General features: G+C 38.5%; 1 protein-coding gene across 3 annotated transcripts in view; it reads left to right on the top strand.

Moving 5' to 3' along the window:
- CSTPP1 (centriolar satellite-associated tubulin polyglutamylase complex regulator 1) overlaps nt 1–22,460 on the top strand; it is a 79,418-nt gene that overhangs the window by 25,206 nt on the left and 31,752 nt on the right. The window lies entirely within an intron of this gene.

Consider the following 22,460-nt stretch of genomic DNA (forward strand, 5'->3'; position numbering starts at 1 on the left):
GGAGAGAACATCACATTTCCTGTGGAATGGTTAAAAATGGCTCCCAGAATATAGCAGTGTAGAAGCACCTTGTTGCCAGTGCTACTTCTATAACAGAACAGCATGTCAAGCAACAACAGATCAGAGGGAGGACATTGTGGGCCTGTGCATTGAGATAGATAGGAAAAAATGTGCTGGAGGTTGGTGGCTGGGACCCAGAGAAGGTTAGAATATTGGGTGTGGAGCATGAGGGAAGGGGGTGCTGAGATTCTCGCCCAGCTGGGCTCCTGAGTGCTTTCATTGGGAGCCTGCAGGAGGCTGGGTTCAGTGGTGTGGGGCAGCTAACCCTGCCACCTGAGCTGTGCCTGAATAGTCCTGCCATAGCTGGGTGATGCTGCACAATCCTGATGGCTGTGGAAGAGGGACCACTGACAGCTGTGTGACCTCTTCCCCAACCCGACCCACAAGGAAAAAGCTCCAGTGCCAAAATAAATGCTCAGCACTGTGCTATCATGCCCAGCTATTCTTATATTCCACTTGGTATATTAGGTATTACAGAACTGGCCAGAGTTCAAAATAAACTCTTGTAACTACATGCAACTAAAATTATGTTTTGTTTTACTTTTTAAATTGGTATTTTAAGCAAATACACTGAAAGTTGCTGTACAAATATGAATGTTGGTGGGGTTTTTTTACTGTAATCCTCATTTCTTTCAGGCTATTCAGACTCATTTCTTCTTGCAGGAAAGACTAGAACCATCTCTTAAATATAGATAAAACCTTGCCTTCTGGCTAAGCTTTGCAACACTTCTGCTTTTGATGAACAGAGTTTGCCAGACCGTGAATAAAGACTTTTGTGTGCCATCTAGATCTTTGGCAATTAAGCAATCACAGTTAAACATGGCAAAATCTGCAGTAAGCTGCTGAAGTAACTGACTATGCTATCTGTAACACCTTCCTCCCACTGAGAGGTACTTTGTTATGTTATAAATAATTTACTTTAGTTCAGGAATAATATTTTAAAGATTTGAAGTAAATTATATAGTACTAATTTAACAGTATGCAGTAAGGACATACCTGTTTTGAGATCAGATCATAGTCAGGAAAAAAAAAAGTATACTCCTAGACATATTTCTATGAGGAAGTTAGAGATAACAGTGAAGAAGAAGTCATCCAGCAGAACTGCAGCTGTTTGTGGTAAACCATATTGAAAAATTGAGAAGAAGCTCTCTGATGCAAAGTATCCACTGCAGTACTTTCAGTGCAAGGTTTCATCAGGCTTCATTTATCCAGCACCAACCTCAGCCAGATGAAGGACACCTGGATTTGTTGAAAAGAATGGACGAGTTTTAGCTTCATAGTATCTCCTTTCTCTTTAACTTTTAGTAGTTTCATGTGAGTATGGAAAACGCCATAGAAGAAAGTGTAATTACCAAGGTACTTTGAAGAAAAAGGAACAAACGCTCAGCTGGATGTTGCTAAGCTCTGGTTGTGGCCTAAAAGGAGTTCAGTGTGTATTTTCCTAACTTTGAAGTCCACTAGCTTCACCTTTTAGTCTGGGTAAATATTACATGTTTAGCTGTATATTTATACATCTACATACATTTTCTTTTTACACTAACCAGAGACAGAAATGCATCACTTTGGATAAATTACTGTCAATATTTTCTTTCACTTAGTCCAATTTCTATGGTTCTCTAGTCATAATTATAAACCAGAACCTCAGTATTTTTTTATTTCAGTTTTACTTGCTATGGATTATTTTTTTTACTATACCTGTGTGAGGAACTCATAACATTCATGGCCACTTAAGAATTAAACTCATTTACTGAGAAGCTGAACCTGTGCAATGTGGTGGGTGAAATATGGTCATTACCACGCTCAGGAATAGAGTAGACCTAGATGTTTTTTCTTAGCTGTGTTTGCATGGGAAACCTGTGCTGAAGCAGACTCCTGAGAGGACCTGTGGACCCACAGAGAGAGGAGCACATGCTGCAGCAGCTTTGCTGGCAGGACTTGTCACTCCATGGGGGACTCAAGCTGGTCCAGTGCATTCCTGCAGGACTGTGCTCCATGAAAGGGACCTACTCTGAGCAGTTTGTGATGAGCTGCAGCCCTTGAGAGAGTATTATGCTGCGGAAGTTTGTGGAGGAGTGTCTGTGGAATGTTATATTGGAGCTGGGGAAGAGAGCAAGGAGATAGAAATGGCAGAGACAATGTGTGGCAAACTTCCTGGTCTCCCTGTGTCACTTTGGGGAGGGAATGTAGTAAAAAAATCAGGAGTGAGGTTGAGCCCAGAAAGAAGAGAGGGCTGAGTGGAAAGTTTAAGATTTGGTTTTATTTCTCACTATCCTACTCTGTTTTCATTGGTAATAAATTCGATTTCATTTCCCCAAGTCGAATCTGTTTTGCCTGTGATAGTACCTGGTCAGTGATCTCTCCCTGTTTCATGAGCATTTAATTATATTTTCTCTTGATTGTCCAGTTGAGGGGGGGAGAGTGACAGAACAGCTTTGGCAGGCACCTGGTCAGGGTCAAACCATCATAAGGAGGTAAGTAAGTTATGGAGTCCTGGTACGAAATTTTTCTTATGGTTATATACTGTGCAACTGTGCTGTTTCTGAAATTAGTAGCAATATAGCTTGGGCTAACATAGGAATGTTGCTTTTGAGACCCGAACTAGAATTTCTGCATTCAATGCCCTGTGTGAGGTGTATGAAGTGTTACTCATCAAATGGCCACTTTATGTCAATGGAATTTCTGTGTGCAGAAAGGGATGAAAATATACCCTTTGTTTTCTACAGCACGATTCTTATCTGCCCCAGTTTTCTCTCTGGGTTTGTTTCTCAGCAGGGATTGCTCCATTCTTTGTCACTGATTTATGTCTGTGAAGAACTATGAAAGCATCTTTTGTCTTCCTTTGTCAGAAGTAGTACATTCACTAACTTCCATGTTTTCTAGGTTGTTCTTGGTTTTATTTATTTCTTTATCATAGAAGCGTTTACTGCTGTTCCCCCTCTCTCAGTTACTTTACATTTCATTCCAGATTTGAATTTCATGTTTTAGGAGTGGGTGGTGGCTTTTTCTTAATTTTCTCCATCTGTGGAGGGTATCCCTGATAAACGACATAAATACCAACCCTGTGAGGATGTAAGTCCACCTAATAAATAACTTACATCAAAGCTTGTACCCTGGCTGGAGGGAAGCAAGAGAGAATATTAATGATGTAAGATGATGCAATTTTGTGAGCTTATACAAACTCACAAACCCCCATATTTTCACTTCTGAGTGTGTAATTAGGATTTTAGAAAAGTAGACAATATTGCACAAATAAGTTAAGTGATTGCTTAATCTGGCTGGTAGCTGTTCCTCCTTGATGCAGGGAAATTTACTGCTTTGTCTGTCAGTCTTGACCATGCCTGGACTTGGAATGTGCATGTCATTCACCCAAGCAGATGCACCTAGCCATGAGTTCTCAAATTTCCAATAATAGAGAAATCTGTCTGAACACAAGCAGTGCTTAAATGTAACAATCTCTGTGTGTGCAGAGCCATGTATACAGTAACTGAAATGCACTAACATTATTGTTTCTCTTGGGAAACTGCTGTAGATGTTACTTTTCTACTTAATTCCTTATCCTTTTGAATTACTGGGAAATAGCTCTTCATGAAGAAATCTAGCATATTTTATGTTATTTTTCTTTTATATTAGTTCTGTTACTTGATGGGTTGGGGTGACCTTGACTTTTTAAAGTCCTTTCGTTTGGAGGCTACAAGGGAAATTTACTAGCTTCAATAAATGTGATGGTTACACTTCAAAAAGTAAAGAAAAATTTGTTGGTTGGGGGGATTGTTTGTTTGTTTATTTTTTCTTAAGAGGATTTATTTTTGGTGATATGCTGGATCCATTTTACAGGATTTTCCAGTGGGTTTAGAAGCTTAGTAAGATGCAGACTTCTATTTTCAAGTATGCATAAGCATATCTGGGATTCCATGCATTGGGGATGTGATACCAGGACTAGAAGGAAACAGATGAATGTGATCCAGTAACAAGAAACTGAGATTCCTTGGTGAAAAATACGTCACAGAATTTCTTGTGATAGAATCACAGAATATCCTGAGTTGGAAGGGACCCATCATGATCACTGAATGCATTTCCTGGCCCTGCACAGGACAACCCCAAGAATCACACCATGTGCCTGAAAGCATTTTTCAGATGCTTCTTGAACAGAAGCCTCTTGCTTCTGTCAGACTCTTGCTGTTACTACTTCCCTGGGGAGCCTGTTCCAGTGCCCATCCACCCTCTGGGTGAAGAACCCTTTTCCTAATATCCAGCCTAAGTCTCCTCTGGCTCAGTTTCATGTCTTCCTCATGTCTTCCTCGAGCCTTTTCCCTGGTACCAAGAGAGAGGAGATCAGTGCTTGCCCCTCCTTCCCCTTGTGAGGATGCTGGAGACTACAATGTTTCCCCTAAGTGTCTTCTCCAGGTTGAACAGAGCAAGTGATCTCAGCCCCTTCTCATGTGACTTTCCCTCCAGACCCTTCACCATCGTTGTAGCCCTTCTTTGAACAATCTATAGTAGTTTAATGCCCTTCTTATATTGTGGTACCCAAAACTGCCCCCAGCCCTCGAGCTGAGGCTGCCCCAGTGCAGAGCAAAGTGGGACAATCCCTTCCCTTGCCTGGCTGGTGCTGCTGGGCCTGATGCTCCCCTGGACAGGGTTGGCCTTCCTGGCTGCCAGAGCACTGCTGACTCATAATGCACCTTCTGTCAACCAGGCCCCTATGTCCCTTTCCTGTGGCACTGCCCTCCAGCCTCTTGTTCCCCAGTCTGTCCACACATCCAGGGCTGCCCCATCCCAGGTGCAGAATCCAGCATGTGCCCTTGTTAAACTTCATATTGTTGGTGAATGCCCAGCCCTCTGATTTGTTGGGGTCTCTCTGCAGGGCCCTTCTGCCCTTGAGAAAAGGGATTTGCCCAGTTTAGTGTCATTGACAAACTTACTTAGTATTCCTTTGAGTCCCACATCTAGGTCGTTTATGAAGGTGTTGAGAACTGGGCATAGGATGGAGCCCTATGGAACTCCACTAGTGAGAGGTCAGCAGTGAGTCGGTTACCCCATTCTCTATAACCCTTTGTGCCCTCCTTTAACTTGTACCAATGGTACACAACACTCACAGAGGTGGTTAGAGGACAGCTTGTGTTTGTTGAAGCATAATGATCAGTTAGCAACAGATTTCTCCCAGAGGAAGGCAGAATGGCCAGAAGTCTTGTTTTTCCTCTGCTTGTGCTTAAATTGACCTCTTGGAATCTATCTGACCTGCTCTTTTGAATTGTCTGTTCCTCAGGACTCTTTAATTAAAACTGTGCTTTCTCAGTTTAAACGGCCCCTGCAGAGTTCTGCTGTGAAGCCTCATAAGGTCAACATATGCCTCTCCCAGCCCCCATGGCTTTCATGTCTTGTTGGTTCTCTGTTTTTAATTAAAAAGAAAGATTTTTCCTTAAATGCTTTCCAGCCAATTAGAGAAATTTTGCACTGAGAAACTTGTTCCAGGCCTGATGTACTGAGAAGTGAACAGAAAGCTCAGTCAGAACCATTGGCACTTCTTTTCTAGAGCCCCAGCTTTCTTTGGTGCTTTTCAACAGCTTTTCTCTTTTTTCTGTCTTTGCGCCTCCCCCCCCCTCCCAATTTAGAACTGCTTCCAGCAAAAATAGCTGTTGTTTGATACCTTAGATTTAGCACTGAAATGTAAAACTGCTGTAGAAAGTATGTTAGACTGTATTGCCTGAGAATCCTTTTTGCAGACACTTGCCTCCCCTTCAGATAAAAGGTACATTTACTGTTCATATTGAAATAAAATCTTATAAAATGACCAGGTTTCTTTCCCATTCATCACATGGTGTGATGGCTACCTCTTTGTTTCTGCACACTTGAATTAGGAAATTGGAAGTCTAGCTGTCTCTGGAGCATGTGGAAAGGGAGGTTTACCACAACCAAGCACACAGGCTATGTCATGAATTGAGAAGAGTGGTAAGCCTCTATGACTAATTCTACTTCAGTTTGCCAGGAGGGCTAGATTCCTTACAAAAAGTAAAGAAATGTCTTATCTATATTATTCATGTAACTTGGAGATGGAAAAGAGCTAAATGGACCACTGTTCTCCCAGCTCAGTTTTGAAATATGCTATTTTAATGCATTTTTGCTGACAAGATTACTTTCCTGAGGTTACAAAATCCCTTTCTTTGCTAGTATCATTCTAATGCTTCCATATGTTATTCTTTATATTAAATTACTCTGCCTTTTTTTTACTCCCACCTTTGTAAGCTTTTAGACTATCTTCATTTTTAGCTTAGCCAATCTCTGCTAAGTGAAATGTTTAGAACAATACACTGATGATCACAGTAAATATCAGAATTTTTTTTCCTTTCCTTTTTGTTACTAAAACTAAATCAGATTTTTATACCATGTTATTGTAGGAAATCTTTTATGAATCAGTGAGGTCTCACAGCATGTCCTAAAGATAAGTTAGCTGTGTTTTCTGGAAATTCATTCTGCAGTGAAATAGCCTTGGCTGAAATGATTGATCTCTAACTTTACTCATGTCATAGTTCCTTCGTGCTACAGTTACAGCTGTTGCTATTTATGATTTACCAATGTAGCTCTGCCTGGAAGCACTCATGACTCTGGAGTATCATGACAAAGGATTTCTGTAGCTGGGCAGAAATAAGTGGAGGATTACATTTTAGAAATGGTGAGATATATCTACAAGGCATTGTAAGTTAAAACGTCTGCATTACATAGATCTAAAATGCATTGCAGTAATCATTTGTAGAAGTGGGTCAGTGATGGAATCTTCAGCTAGTCTCTCCCTGAATTCAGTTCATGCCATTCTGTCAAGGCAGTTTGTGAAATTAAATGTAGTACACTGAAAATCCTTCTTGTCTAATCTGCTTTGGGTTTATTTTTCGCCTCAGTATTATATTTCCTTTTCAGCTGTCTTTGAGCATACACCAGCTCTTTTTAATATTCAAATGCTTTTTTTCAATTTAGTATTCCAGATGTGTATCTCTCTAGATTTTTTTTAAAACCAGTAAATATTTCTGTTTGTTTTCTAATGTTTTCTGGCTATTTTGTGTCTTTTGACACTTCTTCACTGGTTGTGTCATTGGCAAATTAAATTAATATGTTCTTTACTTTTTGTCCCAGTTGAGCAAAACATTTAAATAAGCAGTAATCATTGTTGCATTCTGCTAAGCAATTATCCAAAATTCAACTGGTAATTATTATTACTATTTGCTTTGCAGTCTTCTGGCAAGTTTCCCATCCCTATGACAGCATTCCTATTCAAACCAACTGAAATAGATTTTTTTAATTAAGACTTTTTTAGGTTCCAATGTAGTCTTGAAGAGTTAGTATTACAAATTGTGGGGAAGTTCCCTGGAACAAAACTGGTTCTAGATTGTTTGACCTGGCCTGGGATTCTGAATGCCCCATGTTTCTTATATTAAATAAACTTGGTCTACCTCTTCTGTCACTTGTGACATGTCTTGAAAGATGATCTGCATATTTCATATGCATAAGCGATCATCTAATAGAATGTCTATGAAGCCTTAGTTTCATTAATTAGTATGTTTTGTGATATTTTCTGACCTATTCTTCAGCAGCAGAGATGTTGAAAGGGAGAAGTAGAGAAAGTAGGTGAAAATCTTGATTTGTCTCAATTCCTTATACTGTGACTTTCTGCAAAGAGGTTTTATGAGAAGGGTCTCCGTGAAGCCCACATGTGCTTTCAGCCCAATGTTGGCTCTTAGTCTGCCCTGAGAGATAAAAGCACCTAAACTGAGGAATGCATTATCTTCATCCCTTCTCTGTAAGCCCTAAAGCATACTTCTGCCCATGCTGTTGGCTTCAAGTGTGTGTCTGTGCTGTATAATGCAATGTTTACATAGACAACTAAGCTTGGGGTTTGTGTTTCCATATGGTACAATTCAGCACTATCTCAAAATACTAGCTTGGGACCTGGATGTTGCAGAGCTATATTGCTCTGACAGCAGCCTGAGCCTAGTTGATCTGTCTCAGCAGATCAGTGGACATAAGGGGAGTGTTGTGATGGTGTGTCTGCGCTCATTTCTGTGGAATAAACTCGAGCATCTCTGTGTTGAGCTGCTGTGAGCACTGTAGCTGCAAACTGAGGAAGAAGACTGAGGATGGAGAATGTGTATTCAGCATGAGCAGAAGAGTAAGAACTCTCCTTCACACATGTAGTTAAGTCTTCAACATAGCCTTGGTATTAGGAGTTACCATTTTAACTGGAGAAATAACTATGTTTTGTCGAGCTGCACAAAAAATCTCTGAACAAATAATTTTTGTCATTTTTCATCCCAGATGCTTCTTCAGCTTTTCTCTCTCATGGTCTTATTATTTATAGTTTCCATCACTACACATTCACTTCCTAGCTTTCCTAAATTAACTCAGCTGATTTATATAGTGTGCTCCTGATTCTACAATATGTATCTCATTCATTGGATTCAGACCTGACCTATATCTAGAAGTTTTTTTTCTGTTTGTTCATTGGGAATTTGCACAACTACAATTTCTGGCCCCCGGTTCTTCCACTTAATCTATTAGTTATACTCACAAAAGCTTTATATTCAGTTATTTTAATAAAATAAGCTTGAGAGTGCCATTTATTTCTTTTGAGGAATTGATTTCCCCAGTGTTGTTAAAAAGACTGACTGAATTTCTGTTTCTATAACTATATTACTGAACTCTTCCAGTAAGCCTTTTCTTGTTAGGCAAGATAATTTGATCCTAGAAACTTTAAACCTCTCAGGAAGTCCCTACTTTGCAATTTGTTTTGAGGCCTTGGTTCCATTCAGTATGTCCACATTTGACTAAAGTGTAATGATGAATTAAGTACAGAAATTCTTGGATCCTTTAAAAGTTGCCTTACGTCAGTCAACATCTTGAAGTCTGGTTTAAATCAGTATGATCAGGTATAAAGTTGTTGTATATGATGCAAAGGATTGTTGGCTTACTCTTTGTTATGCCCCTTTCAAGGATCCTAGATGAGTATCAGTAGAAGTGATCTGCATGCATGATTAGTACTTTGATATGCTACTACTGTGAAATGGGGATAAGGTATTACTATGGAAAACCTGTAATCTGCAAATGAGTTATGAAATGTAGTCAGTAATATTTATAAGTTAAGCTTGATCCATTTTGAATTTGTCACAGGACATGACTGTGGTAATGTACAGTCTGTGATACCTTCCTTCATAAACTGGTCTCAGGGTGAGTTGCATTCTGTGATCCTACCAAGCGTGAATCTCATAACCTCTGTTGAAAAATGGAGCTTTCTTTATCTTGGATGAAGAGATACTTAAATATCCATCACTTCTTGACCCCTTTTTCTCTTAGAGCATATCCCATGGGATTCTTCCAAAGAGATCTCTGAAGTCATTAAAGTATGCTCTCCTGAAATCCAGGGCTGTGGTCCTTCTAATTGCCAGGTAGATACATTTCTGAAACTTTTATAAAATGGTTTTTCAGGTATAAAGAAAAACACCTTAGAAATGCTTCAGGCACAGGAGAAGCTTACACAGAAGTTCACACTTTTCTAGACTGCAATGTTAAGTTAGCCAAACCCCAAAAATCCGTAGGATAAAAGCTTTGCTAATTCTAGTGCTCACATAGATCCTTGTCAAATCCTGTCTTCTCTGAGGTTTTCCTGCATTAAGATTCAGACCCGGAAATAGTCAGCTAATTTAATGAATTTGTACGGATTCTCCAGTAGGACTTGGGTAATATTTGTAATGCAGTAACCTGGTGTTTCTCAGTAGAAGAAGCCATAGCATCAAGGGTGGCTGGAGAGTACATGAAGTACACAATAAACCTAAAGGAAGCTAAACATTTGAGAAGAATTTTTTTTTTTCTGTTTGGAAAAGCAAGTGTGTGAGATTCCAAAGTGTTCATTTTCATAGAGGGTAGGGAGAGATGTCAGGAAAGGCAATATTGTCCTGAATAGAATTTTAACTCTTCCCCTTTAGTTCCTTTGTGTTGTAGGACAAACTCATTGAGAACTATCTTCATCCCTTTCTCTAGTCAGCTCTTTGCCTGTCCATTTTTTTATTATTTATCTCTGTTTTGATCATCTGTTTGTCAAATATTTGTTTCCTTCCAGCTATGGTATCTGCTTATCTGTTACCACTTTTCTCTCTACTCTTTCTGCTGGAGTTAAGGTATTACATATTCCAAGTGCTCATCTAGTCTTCATTCAAATTTCCCTTACATAATTCCCAGAATAACTTAAACATTTTCTGAAAAGAAGTCAAGCTGTCAGTTCTTTTTGCATGAGTTATCTCTGCATCACTATCTGATATCAGAAACAAAGCTTTTTCTTTATTTCTTCTTTGTCATCCCCATTCCCCATGCTGCTGTTAGGTATTTCTTCATTCTGTTGGCAGAGGCAGAAGGATAGGTGTGTTGTGAAGTTACAATGCAATGCAAATGTTAGTTAACATGATTAGGATAACCAGTAGTTAATATTGCAGCTTATTCCTGAAAGAATTTATTTTTTTCTGTCTACTTTGATTGGAAACTTTTCTTATCAAACCCTTGAAATGACTGAGCAAGTGTAATTGTCCTTAAGGTGCTGAGAATTGCCCTTAAAGCTGAAAAGTGTTTCATGGCTTTCTTCTGTGATGGACAGGACCTCAAATGTGATGTCTTAATTTCAGAATGATGATTATTGATAATACTTTTCTGTGCCTACTCTCTAAGGATCTCCAGGTATTTTTCAGACATTAAGGATTGAAGCTTCCCAAAATTTTTGACAGTACTATTTTCATTTAACAGTTCCAGAAAGTGAGACAGGGAAATGGAGTAATTAGCTGAAGTTCCCATAGTCAGAGTTCAAGATGTTTGGCCTTTTGATACATTACTCCAATTTTATATACTAAGTTTATATTTTTTACAGATACAGGATTGCTTTACTGTGAAACAAGTAGGAAAATACACATATGTTAGTATGAAGCAACATTGTCTACATAAATTGTAAGAATCTGTTGGTTTTTTTAAAATGTTTTGAGTGTACTCTCTTACTGAGAATGGTGGCTCACTGTGCATGAGCTGTGTGGGATGATGCAGGATGTATTTGTAGTTGTTTCCAAGTTTGATGTTACAGCCCCCTTTGCTACATGCTTTTCTCAACAGAGTCTTTACAGCAAGATAGAAATCAGTTTAATTAACATATGTCATCGAGTTCATCATCTCTGTTGTTGTATATGATGCTAAGGATTGTTGCTCAGTATTATTCTCCTGACAATTCTTTGCTCTTCAGGGGGGTAAGGTTATTTCTTGTGTGTGCAACACCTGTCTGAAAGTGTGTACCCTGTCTGAAAGTGTCTTGGCGCATAAGCAGTCTGGTGTTTAGCTGGTAACTGTATCACTTAGAAAGCCAGTCTTGGTGTACAGAGAAGTTGCTGGCTTCTAAAGTAAAATTGGCAAGAGATTATCCCTTTATCCCTTTTGAAGAAGCTCAAAATAGAAACTACTTTATATGCTGAAGTATATTCTTTATTCATCTTCCCTTATTGTAAATTCAGACTCTTTTCCTTTTATACAGAGGTTGCAGTCTTTTGTTGTTTTAGCTTAGCTTCAAAGTACTAGCTAGTAGAGTCTTGTTCAAGCACGTTGCTCTTCAAGGGACCGACCACCTTATAAAATAGCAGACAGTTCTTTCCCCTTAGGTCCAGTCTACTAGGCAAGTTGCATACAATATCTAGTGAAATATTTCTTAAACATATCTGTTCTGTGAAGGGCCATCTTCTGAGTTCTTTCATTTAAAGAGTAAAACAATGAAGCTTAGAACCCGATCTGGCTATGTCATGTCTTGCTATTTTTCTGGAAAAACAAGCTTAAAAGCTGAACTCTGGGTCTCAAACTCAGCAAAGTGGGATTTTGGCATTTGCTCTCAAGAGGCTGCTCCATGGGAAAGTTGAATCTGTGCATGGTGTAGCTAAAGCCAAAACTAAAGAATACCTGCTGAAGCATGTCCCTTTTTTGCAGGTTGTGTCCATCATCTCTTGTCCTGCGAGTATACAAGTTTGATGCCCAAATTCAAAATCTGATGCACTTCTTTGGTAGTCAGCTGAGAGTGTCTCATCCACAGGGTGGTTTTGAGTAGTTCAGATGGGCTTCTGGTCACTATCCTTCTCCTGTTTTTTACACTAGGAGTTTAGGTAGAACAGCCTTTTCATTGAGGCTCTGAATTCAGAGCTTGAGGAGAGACAACATAAAAATTAAATTTCACTCTGCATTTCAAACATTTTCTGTTTTCTGGATCAGTACGTTAAACCCTTAACAAAATGTGTCTTTCTGATGATGCTGTGTTAATTTATTCTGGCACTCAATATTCTTAAATAAAGAATCATGAGTAAAGTTTATGAGTACATTTTATCAAAGTTTTCTTTCCATGATGCTTTTTGTCTCTTATAAATCTTCCCTAGCTTTTGTATCTAAAGTATCCCATAAGCAAAGCAAAGGGAAATGAATATTGTATTAAATCTTAGTAGACTAGAGGAGTTAAGAAACAAATCAATGGTTGCTGAAATCTAATTAATAATCTCGTCAAGCATTTCCTTTGAACCCCAGCTAAGATATCTTGCAGAACTAATATTAAAGAAAAAAAGGCTAGTAAAATGTTTGTTATCTGTTTCTTGGTAACTAAACATTGCTGTCTTTAGCAGATTGCGTTGGGTTGACTCTAACTGGATGCCAGGTACTCACCAAGGCTGCTTTCTCCCTTCCCCTCCTTAGCTGGAGAATCAAGAATATAACTAAAGGCTTGCAGGTCAAGATGAGGAGGGGGAGAGATCACTCACCAGTTACTGTCATGGGCAAAAATTTGACACAATTTGTGGAAATTAATTGAATTTATTACCAATTAAATCAAGAGCAGGATAAAGAGAAAACCAGATCTTAAAAACACGTTCCAGCAAGCCCTCCTTTATTCCTAGGCTCAGTCTCACTCTGGATTTCTGTACCTCCTTGCCCCGCCAGAGCTACAGGGGTATTTCTGCTCCAGTGTCTGCAGCACCTCCTGCCCCTCCTTGTGCACTGAGCTTGGTGTGAGAGCTGTTTCTCTCTCACAGTCTCACTTCTCCCTCCAGCTGCAGCTGTGCAGTTTGGGGTCTTTTATCCCTTCTTAAATATGTTATCCCAGAGGCACTCCCATGGTCACTGACTGGCTCAGCCTTGGCCTGGGATGTGTTGCTCTTGGTTCAGGCTGGCATTGGCTCTGTCACACCTGGGGGTGAAGCTTCTTAAAACTTCTCACACAAACCTCCCTGCATCTTCACCCACTACCAAAACCTTGCCACACTAACCCAACACGCAGATGCAGCAAATAAACAGGGTTACTAAGGGAAGCGGTTTTTAAAGAAATAATAAAGCTAATGAAAGCTTTGTTTGTTATTTCTTTTGTCTTTCTCTGTTAGAAAAATGAACCTGGAGCATCCCTATACACACACAGGGCCTGGAGCTTTGTTTTGCAAGGTCTTAGGCTGATTTAAAATAAATTAAATTACTTCTTAGGTAGTTGAAATATTATTTCTGATAATAGGCATGCTTTGGGTGTATGTAAAGGCAATTCCTAGTCAGACAGCTGATACTGAATAGGGGTTTTAACTTTTTTTTCTTGGTGCCAAGTAGAAGATGTCAGTATTTTCCTCTGTTCTCTGTTGTCCTTGTTGTACTTAGATTTGCTGGAGCAAATATGGGATAAGCAAGGAAACTCAAACTGGCAACTCCTGAATCTTAATCCTGTTAATCTGTATCTTTGGCAAATCCCTTAATCTCACTGTACCTGCATTTTTCTATTTATAACCTGGAGTTACACCTGTTGGATTGAATTAAGTAATCTTAGGACATACAAGTGCTGGCTGGATCAACAAAACTGAGAGTATTTAGCTAGCTGTATAGATCAAATTTGGCAGAATCAACGCCTTAAGGAACTTTCGCTTTATTGTTAGTGATAAACAGCTAATGTTAGACAGATGCATGTAAACTGGTAATTTATTTCCATTGAAATAATGTAACTCTTTTTTGAATACAAAAGAAGAGTGATTCAAACATTGTAAACATTTGAAATGTAAAATCTTTAACATAAAAAAGCCTTTAATATCAGTCTTCTCTCTGCCCCCCCTCCCCCAGTTCAGACTCAAAGTTTTTTCCTGTGGGAATTTTCCTGCCTTTTAACAATTCTTAGGATGATATTAAAATCAATTCTGGAGGAAGGCAGGAAAGGCTTTTTGATAGACAGAACTGGATTTCAAGAGTTATATCTATTCATGTGAAAACTAACCAAACCTGCAGAGAGTAAATATGAAAGTGGCGGCTCTGTTTGTTGTGGTTTGGTTGCACAGGATTGTCACACACAGTGTACAGAATCACTTTGAAATCTTTCAGACCTGGAACAGATTCAGAGGAGTGTGAGGTGCACCATTCTTCTTAGCCCAATTGTTAACATTTGCTCTTTTGCCTTTTCTTACTCTCACTGTGTTTGAGCATTTGGTAAATGTTTAATAAAAAACTAAGTGTTGGTCAGATACATCCAATATTAATTTGTGGATAGTTGTATGTTTCTAACTGGTACAAACTGAACATATAAAAAAAGTAAAAATTCAGATTAGGAAAGTGTCATCATACTAGCAAATCTGTCTTCATTACCTTTTTTTTTTTTTTTTTCTTTTGTGAGCATTTTTTATGTAACGGAGATACAGGTAGAGAAGAATTTTACTTTCTATTCACTTATGACTACTCTACAGGGCAGTGACCTCACTGTTATGTCAGTTCTAAACAATGGCTCTAAGGTATTTTTAGAAGAAGCTTTAGTGTTAAGTTAATCTAATATTTTAAGCAGCCTCAAAACGATGGATATTTGCTTGCCAGTAAGTTAACTCACCTTAAAAATTTATTTGTCTTTTAAGATCTTTTACATTTACCATAGCAAAAGGAATTTATGTAACTCCTGAAGTTACACAATAGTGTTAATTTTGAAACTGGAGCATGGTGGTAATTGTAGAGAAGCCTGAATCCTTAAGGAGTTAACTGTGTCATCAAACATAGTCCTCACAACCTAGGAATGTGATTGTTCAAGTTATAGCCAGAAGTTACTCCAAAATCTTGTTGTCAGACTATAGTAACTTTTTGAGGAAATACAGGCAAAAATAAATAAATACAGAAAAAATTAATAAAGAATTAAATATATTCTTCTACCTCTGTAGAAGAGCTGATTTAAAGAAAACATCAAGAGAGTTTTCTTCAAAATACTGCAGTTTTCAGTTATTGAGGTATCCAGAAGTGACTTTTCTGTTCTTCAGGAACTTTGTTCAGATCACTTTGAACTTAAAATGGTTTCAAGGTAAATGCAGATTTGACAGATATTATTTTCCTTGAGGCTTAAAGAAAAAATAGCATTTTGTTTGTCTTCTTTGATGATTTTGAGGAGAAACAAAACCAAATAAGCAAAAGTGGCCACACTGAGAAAGAATTGTTAATGAAAACATTTCACAGAACATACTTTCAATTAAGCCTCTGAGACTGACTCCCATCTGCTGTAATTGGAGGTGCAATGCAGAACTTCTTGGGACTTGAATGCAGGCAGAGCAGCATGTAGGCTGCTAATTTTTCTGGACAAGAATGTGTTTTCCCTTTGCTAACTGGAGAATTCTCCAGATATACTCAGTACAGTGTTCTTCTATCCTTTCACTACTTGTACTGCTATTTTTAAAGCTTATTTTTAACTCAGATCACTTTCATAATGAGATTTCTCTGAAATCTTGACATTGGATTATCTCAGTGGGATGATCTGGGAATCAATTGGGTGACTTTTCACAGAATTCAATTTTGGCTTTAAGTGAACTACTTCAAATTCTACTAGAGTCAATATATTTGAAAATTGTTGCAGAATTTGTTCTCCCATTTCTGCATGTGTAACTATATAATTATTTTCCAGTTACAATAAGGTACAGGTGAGAACTGAAGGGATACTGTATTCTGCACTTTCAGCCTGGTCTGGATGGTACCTCTACCAAATATCCTTTGGTTATCTTCTACAGTTTTAGCATGTGACTTCTATGCCTGAGAGCTAGAAGACATCTAGGGACCAATAAACATTGTGATAGTTCAGTTGTTTTGTGCATGCACATTGTTGCAGGCTTTAGATTCACTGAATAAACAAATTCTGATAAAACTACTGCATGCAATCCCCTTGCTTCCAAGTAGCATTAAATGATTTGCAAAGGGCTACAATCACGGTGACAGGAGCTTGCTACAAAAGAAAGTCAAGTTCCTTCACTGGTTTTGAAGGGGCTTCAAAGTTCCAAAGTATTTTACATTTTTCTTGTTGAAAAGTCCCAATTCCACAATGTTTTACCTGAGTCACAGGTGAGTTTGAAGAAGCTGCCCAGCAACTACATTGTCTGTATAGGCTTTGTCTAACATGGAGGCGATGGTGTTGCAATAGAGATGTTTTTAGGGAGTGGGGTGAAACATGCTGTATTGCAGTATTTGTTAATGCAGCCATTTTTGATTAGAAGTGCATAAGCAGGTTAGGGCACGGAGGAGCGCCTGTTCCCTCACTGAGTGTCAAAGCGTTTACCCTTTGTTGATGAAACAGCAGAGTATCTGTGTGTGAGTTCAAACATCTGAAAAACTGGCAGCTGGGTTTTCTCCACATAAAATTGCAAGCATTCTTCTCCAATCATACTATCCTCCTGTGCATTCTCTCTTATTTGCCTCAGTGCCTCCCTGAAATCTTCTGTGTTGAGGGCAGAGTCTGCCAAAGATGGATTGTCAAGAAAAGCAAATTCTCCCTCTGAAGACCTGGTGTCATTCATTAGTATGTGAGAAGGGTGATTGTAAATAAACAACGAATTATTTTGAGTTATGTGTAGTATTAATTCTAGTAATGTATACAAGGACATGCAGCTGACTGGATAAGGTAGAGATGCCATTAATGTTTAGAAAGAACTTATTCCTGAACCCAGTTAAATGCTTGACACTTTATCCCAGAAGCCTTATTGTAACAAGAACAACTGACACTATTCTTATCTTCCATTACCTCTAGTGTCTCCTTGGTTTTATTCAGTTGATCTTACCAGATGAAAGAGAACCAAGAAAGTACGTGTGTGTCCTGTAGAGTTGTCCAGTACTCAGTTAAGTGTTGTTGTTGGTAATGCATGTTATGATCCCACACTGTATCTTTAATATAAAAAAAGGAAATACACAGAACTGTATGTTCCACCCCACAGTGCAAGTGGATTGCCCAGGAATACTTGCAAGTTGAAACCTGTTCTTTAGAAATTGTACATTCATTACCTTGGAAGCAATATATTTTTTCTTTCTTCACAATCATTTTTTAAAATGACTTTAAAACCAAACCACCATGCTTCATGTGACTATGAAACATTTATAGCTGGTTTATTCTACTTTGCACTGGGAAAAGGCTCAGCATTTAAGATATCCTAGTGATTCAGTTTCTTGTGGTAAGAGCTAGACAGGAAAAAGGGACCTATTGTGGTCGTATGCCTAAGATAAATTGGAAACTGAAGGTGTTGTCTTCTCAGAATTGAATGCATCTGAGACTTTACTAATGCCTTAATTAAATCTGCAGTACCATGTCAGCATAACCTGATCTAATTGCTGGCTGGTAAGGTACTGCCTTCTTGCATCCTCCTCATGGCAGCTCCAGCACTTGTTCCATCTTGTGCTGATCTGTCTCAGCATGCTAAACTGGCAGCAAACTATTCAGTACTTCTGCTGCTTGAGTTAGTTTTCTCCCAGCACGGCACATTGAAATGTGCCAGTGCAAGGTCACAGAGAGGTGGAATGCCGAGTGTGGTACTCTGCACCCATGGCTGAACTCAAACTGCCAGCAGTTCCTGAGTGCAAAAATCCTCTCATTGTCAAACCTGACCTTAAAATACAGGCCATATTGCTTTGTATTGATATTTGGCCTAGTCTAATTAGGTAATGTACTGAATATATTAATATTTTGCTTTAAAACCTCCTTTAGAAAGTAATACACTTGTTGCGTTTATAGCTAGAAAGTGCTATTAGGCCGTGAAGTTTGACCTGTATAGCACATCATTAAACTTCACTTAGTAACACCAGTATTGAGCCAAAACACTTTTGTCTGACTGAAAAATAATTTGCATATCTTCCAGAAGGGCATTCAGGTTTGATTAAGTCATGTGAGCCTGAAGGGGCCGAAGGGCCCCTGGGAAAAATAGCAGGAGGAAGCAGTCAGCTGCCGGTGCTGCCAGAGCAATTAGGCTGGCCTGCAGCCCGGTCCCCATGAAGTACTGAGTTTTCATGGGAAGGAGGGCTTCTGCAAACTGCCTGCTCTCAGACACCTTCCTCGGGAAGGCTGAGCCACGTGTAGTTGTTCTGCAGACCAGCAGTAGGGTGGCCCTTGTGCACACTCCACACTGCTGCTGCTGAGAGGAAGTTGCTTGTGAAGATAGGAGGGCCAGGTGAGAAATTGTCCTGACAGGAGGAAAGTTGTTTATTGGTAACTTGTGTGTTTTGTTGGAGGTCAGAATTTACTAAGACTTACTTGATTTTGAACTGAAACGTCTCTTTGGGTGCTGTAAAACCACGTTCCTGAGTACACTACTGCAATCTCAACTTGTGGCAGTCTTTAATAGTGTGATTATCTTCACCTGATTTTTTTTCCTTTTTTTTTACTTTAAGAAAATTACGGGGTTTTAAGTGTTTCAATCATATGTTAAAGTCAATTCCTTATTCTTGCTTTTGACAAGCTAAGGAAATTATCATCTTGAGCCTCTCTCTGTAAGGCATGTTTTGTAAGCATGTGATCATTCCCACAGCGCTTCTCATTCCTTTTCAATTCAACCATCATTCCAGATTGGTCAAGTACTGGTAACTGAGCCTCTCTACTTGACATTGCTGTGTTTACTTATCTCAGGACCATATTATTCTCCTAATTGCATTTTTCTGAGCATTTCTGGTGACCACCTTCTTCACCTGTCTTTGTTGTAACTATGTATGCAAGTGGAGCCTTCTGCATTCTTTGCTTCTGGATAGAGTGTTTCATATATGAGGCTCTAAGCTACATGCGAGCCGACTATGCCCATGAGGTTCCACCGTGTTACTACTCACTCCTTTAAAATTTTTAGTTTCCTCTGTGTGTATATGGCTCACAAATGGTACACTTAATTCTTTTTCTCTTCTAGGCCATTAACTGAAAAACTGCTTTAAAATGTGGAACTGAGGAGGTATTCTTGGGGATCCCAAGAAAAATACATCTCCTCATCCTTATTTTGAGATGTAACAGTTAATGTAGTTAGCTGTTGAGTAATTCAAAATTTTTAATCACAGTGTTGTTTGTATGAAGGGTAGTATCTCAAAAAACCTAACTGGTTTTTGATGCTTTTTTTATACCTAGACTTGTGTTCCCTTTGAAAAGATTGCTTAATTCACCAAGACACTTTTCTTCATGTTTCATAGCTATGAGTTATTTACTGATAAAATGCAGTATTTCCTGTTTGAATACTTTGTTTGGAAGTGCTATCAGGGTGGCCATGGTAGAGATGCCCAGGTTATCTGACCTGGTACTACTGCCACTACTGGTAGCAGTACTTTAAGTGTTATTTTGACCCTGTCTTTGCTCTCATCAGTACACTGTGTGCTCTTGTTGAGTAGGCCCTTCACTCAGAGTAAGCCCCTGTCTTAGAATTTTTTAGTGCTGAAGTGACTTCAGCTTTTTTTCAGTCCTGTAAAATTTCCCAAGTGTTTCAGGCTTTGAAAATCACTTCTCAGTAGTGCTGAGAGCTTGTCAGCCAACCCTCTTGAAAATTCTCACAGAAATTATGAACATCTGCTTTTAATTTTTTAATATGTTAAGTACCACTCCAATACTGACATCCTCGCAAATTATCATTGGAATGGAAAATGTTTTGGATTTTGCAGAAAAGGAAGGATGATATGTATCAGATTAAATACAGTACATGCTTTTTCTGAACACTACTTTTTCCCCCCCATGTAGCAAAATGTCAAGAGGGCTATCATTACTACAGTTTTCTCCTGATATGCATATCATTATCTTTCTCTTTTCTCCCTGATTTTTTTTACCAGCTTCATTTTGTTTCTCTTCCCAGTTTTCTGCAAATGCCCAGCTTTTCAGTATTATTTGCTACTGTCAGATGCTTTTTTTTTTACATTGTTTTATTTATTTATTTTTACACTGCTTAGGAATCTATGAAAGATTTATGCTAATAGTAGATGAATTTAACTTGACTCTTCCACTTGAAATATATCATGAAAGTATTTAAAATATTGTCAATGTTTGGCAGAGAACTTAATCTCTTCTGCTATCTGAATTTCATCTTGGGTAGGCTGTGCACCTTTTGGAAAGGAATATATCACAGAATATGCTGAGCTGGAAGGGACCCATAGGGATCGCTGAGTCCAAATGCTGGCCCTGCACAGGATCAGCCCCAAGAGTCACACCCTGTGCCTGAACACCTCTAGAACTCTGTCAGGCTGGTGCTGTGACCACTTCCCTGGGAGCCTGTTCCACTGCCCAGCCACTCTCTGCGTGAAGAACCTTTTCCTAATATCCAACCTAAACCCGCCCTGACAAAGCTTTAGGCCATTCTCATGGATCTTGTCTCTGGTTAGCACAGAGAAGAGGTCAGTGCCTGCCCCTCCTCTTCCCCTCACAAGGAAATGTGTGATATTTAATCCAAGTAAAGTATAATACAAAAATGTGTCAATAAATATGTTTGGCAGCGCTGTGACAATGAAATTGGTATGAAGTATGCAAGAATGATAAATGTTATGAAGTAACTAAGAGAAAATCTGTAATAGCATAATGCTTCAAAATAGTGTTTGCATAATGGAGGAAGTATTGATATAATTTATACAGACTTGAGGTAGTTTTCTGCACATTCCTGATTTTAGCATTTTTTTACATTTACAATGTTGTATTACTGTCATGTCTTTAAAGAGCTTTTCCTTAAGTTTTTGTTTATTTTGAGATAAACAAGGACTTACATTACTGAAATAATTGATGAATTCTAACAGCCTTCTTACTCCATGTACTGCCATGTATTCCATGTACTGAACAAATTCCATAGCAGGTGTTTCTTCTTCATTCATTTTCTAAATTGTGCATAAAATCAGGTAACAGCTTGGACAAAGCCTTGTTCTATTCTTTGCATGACTTCCAAAACACCTGGAGGAGTAAATAGGGAAAAAAATCAGTTTCAGATACAGGAATTTGTAACGTAAGATCAAAAATTCAGTGTTTAGAAACTTCATAAAGTTTCTAAAAAGGTTATTTTCTATTAATGGATTTATCTCTGCTCATCCTTATTCTATTGAGTGGAAGGAGAGATTCTTTTAAACTGTGGAGATCCAAAAGCAGGTTTTTCAGTTTAGTCAAGTTAGAGTGGTTTGCTGTAACCACTCTAAATGATGTTTGCCGTTTAAAAAGCTGAATAATAAGTCTTCTAAATGATAGAAGCTGACAGCAAAGGCAAAATAGGCCTTATGTTGGCATGTCAGTTCAACTGTGGGTGGATTTTCAGAATTTTGAACTCTTTAGCTATTAATAACCCACTCTCTGCAGAGAAATCTAATCTGGTAATTTCAAAATTAATTACTACACTTTCAACCACCTGATAGTTATGAGTAACTCTTGAAAAAAATCCACCCAAACCAACAAACTCCAAAACTTCAAAGAGTATGTACTCCCATTACTAGTAAAGAAAATTGACTTGTCTGGAATACCTTAAGGCAAACATGGCACTTTTGAAGAAGATGCACCTTTCCAAGTCAAATACATAAACGCATAAGAGGGGGTGGAACTAGCTGCACTAATGACTTTATTGCCCAGAGCAAGGGATGTTCCAGTGTTCTTTAATAAAATGCAGTCTCTGATGCTACAACATAGAGGCTCATACACCACTGCTGAGTGCTAAAGTGACTGGTTAAAGATTCATTTGTCCTTAAGTAAATGACCTTAAATTTCTTCACACGGTGGCTACTGGAAGATATAATTGGAGGCACCTGACACTTATTCACTAACTTTAGTTCAAGATTTTACTCTCGTAAGAGATTCTTCAGTAGATAAATTCAGAATGATTTATCCCTTTAATGCTCTAGCTTTAATAACCATAAGCTATTTCCTTAATGATATAGAATTGTGTGATGCAGGAGATAGTTAAGCTTACTCTCTAGGAGATTAATTTCCTGCTTTTGCACTGGCATTGACTTCTTTTTTTTTAACAGGAATATTATGGATTTCAGTAATGTTTTCTAATTGCAGCTACTATAATTTATAAAGCATTGTCTGTCACTCTCTTGTGTGCTTTGGAGGTAGGGACATGTTGTGGATTGCATTCTGAGGAAGGTGGTGCTTTGCTTTCAGACTGTGGAGAAAAGAGTTT

This window comes from Zonotrichia leucophrys, chromosome 5, assembly GCF_028769735.1.
Source record: "Zonotrichia leucophrys gambelii isolate GWCS_2022_RI chromosome 5, RI_Zleu_2.0, whole genome shotgun sequence".
NCBI lineage: Eukaryota > Metazoa > Chordata > Aves > Passeriformes > Passerellidae > Zonotrichia > Zonotrichia leucophrys.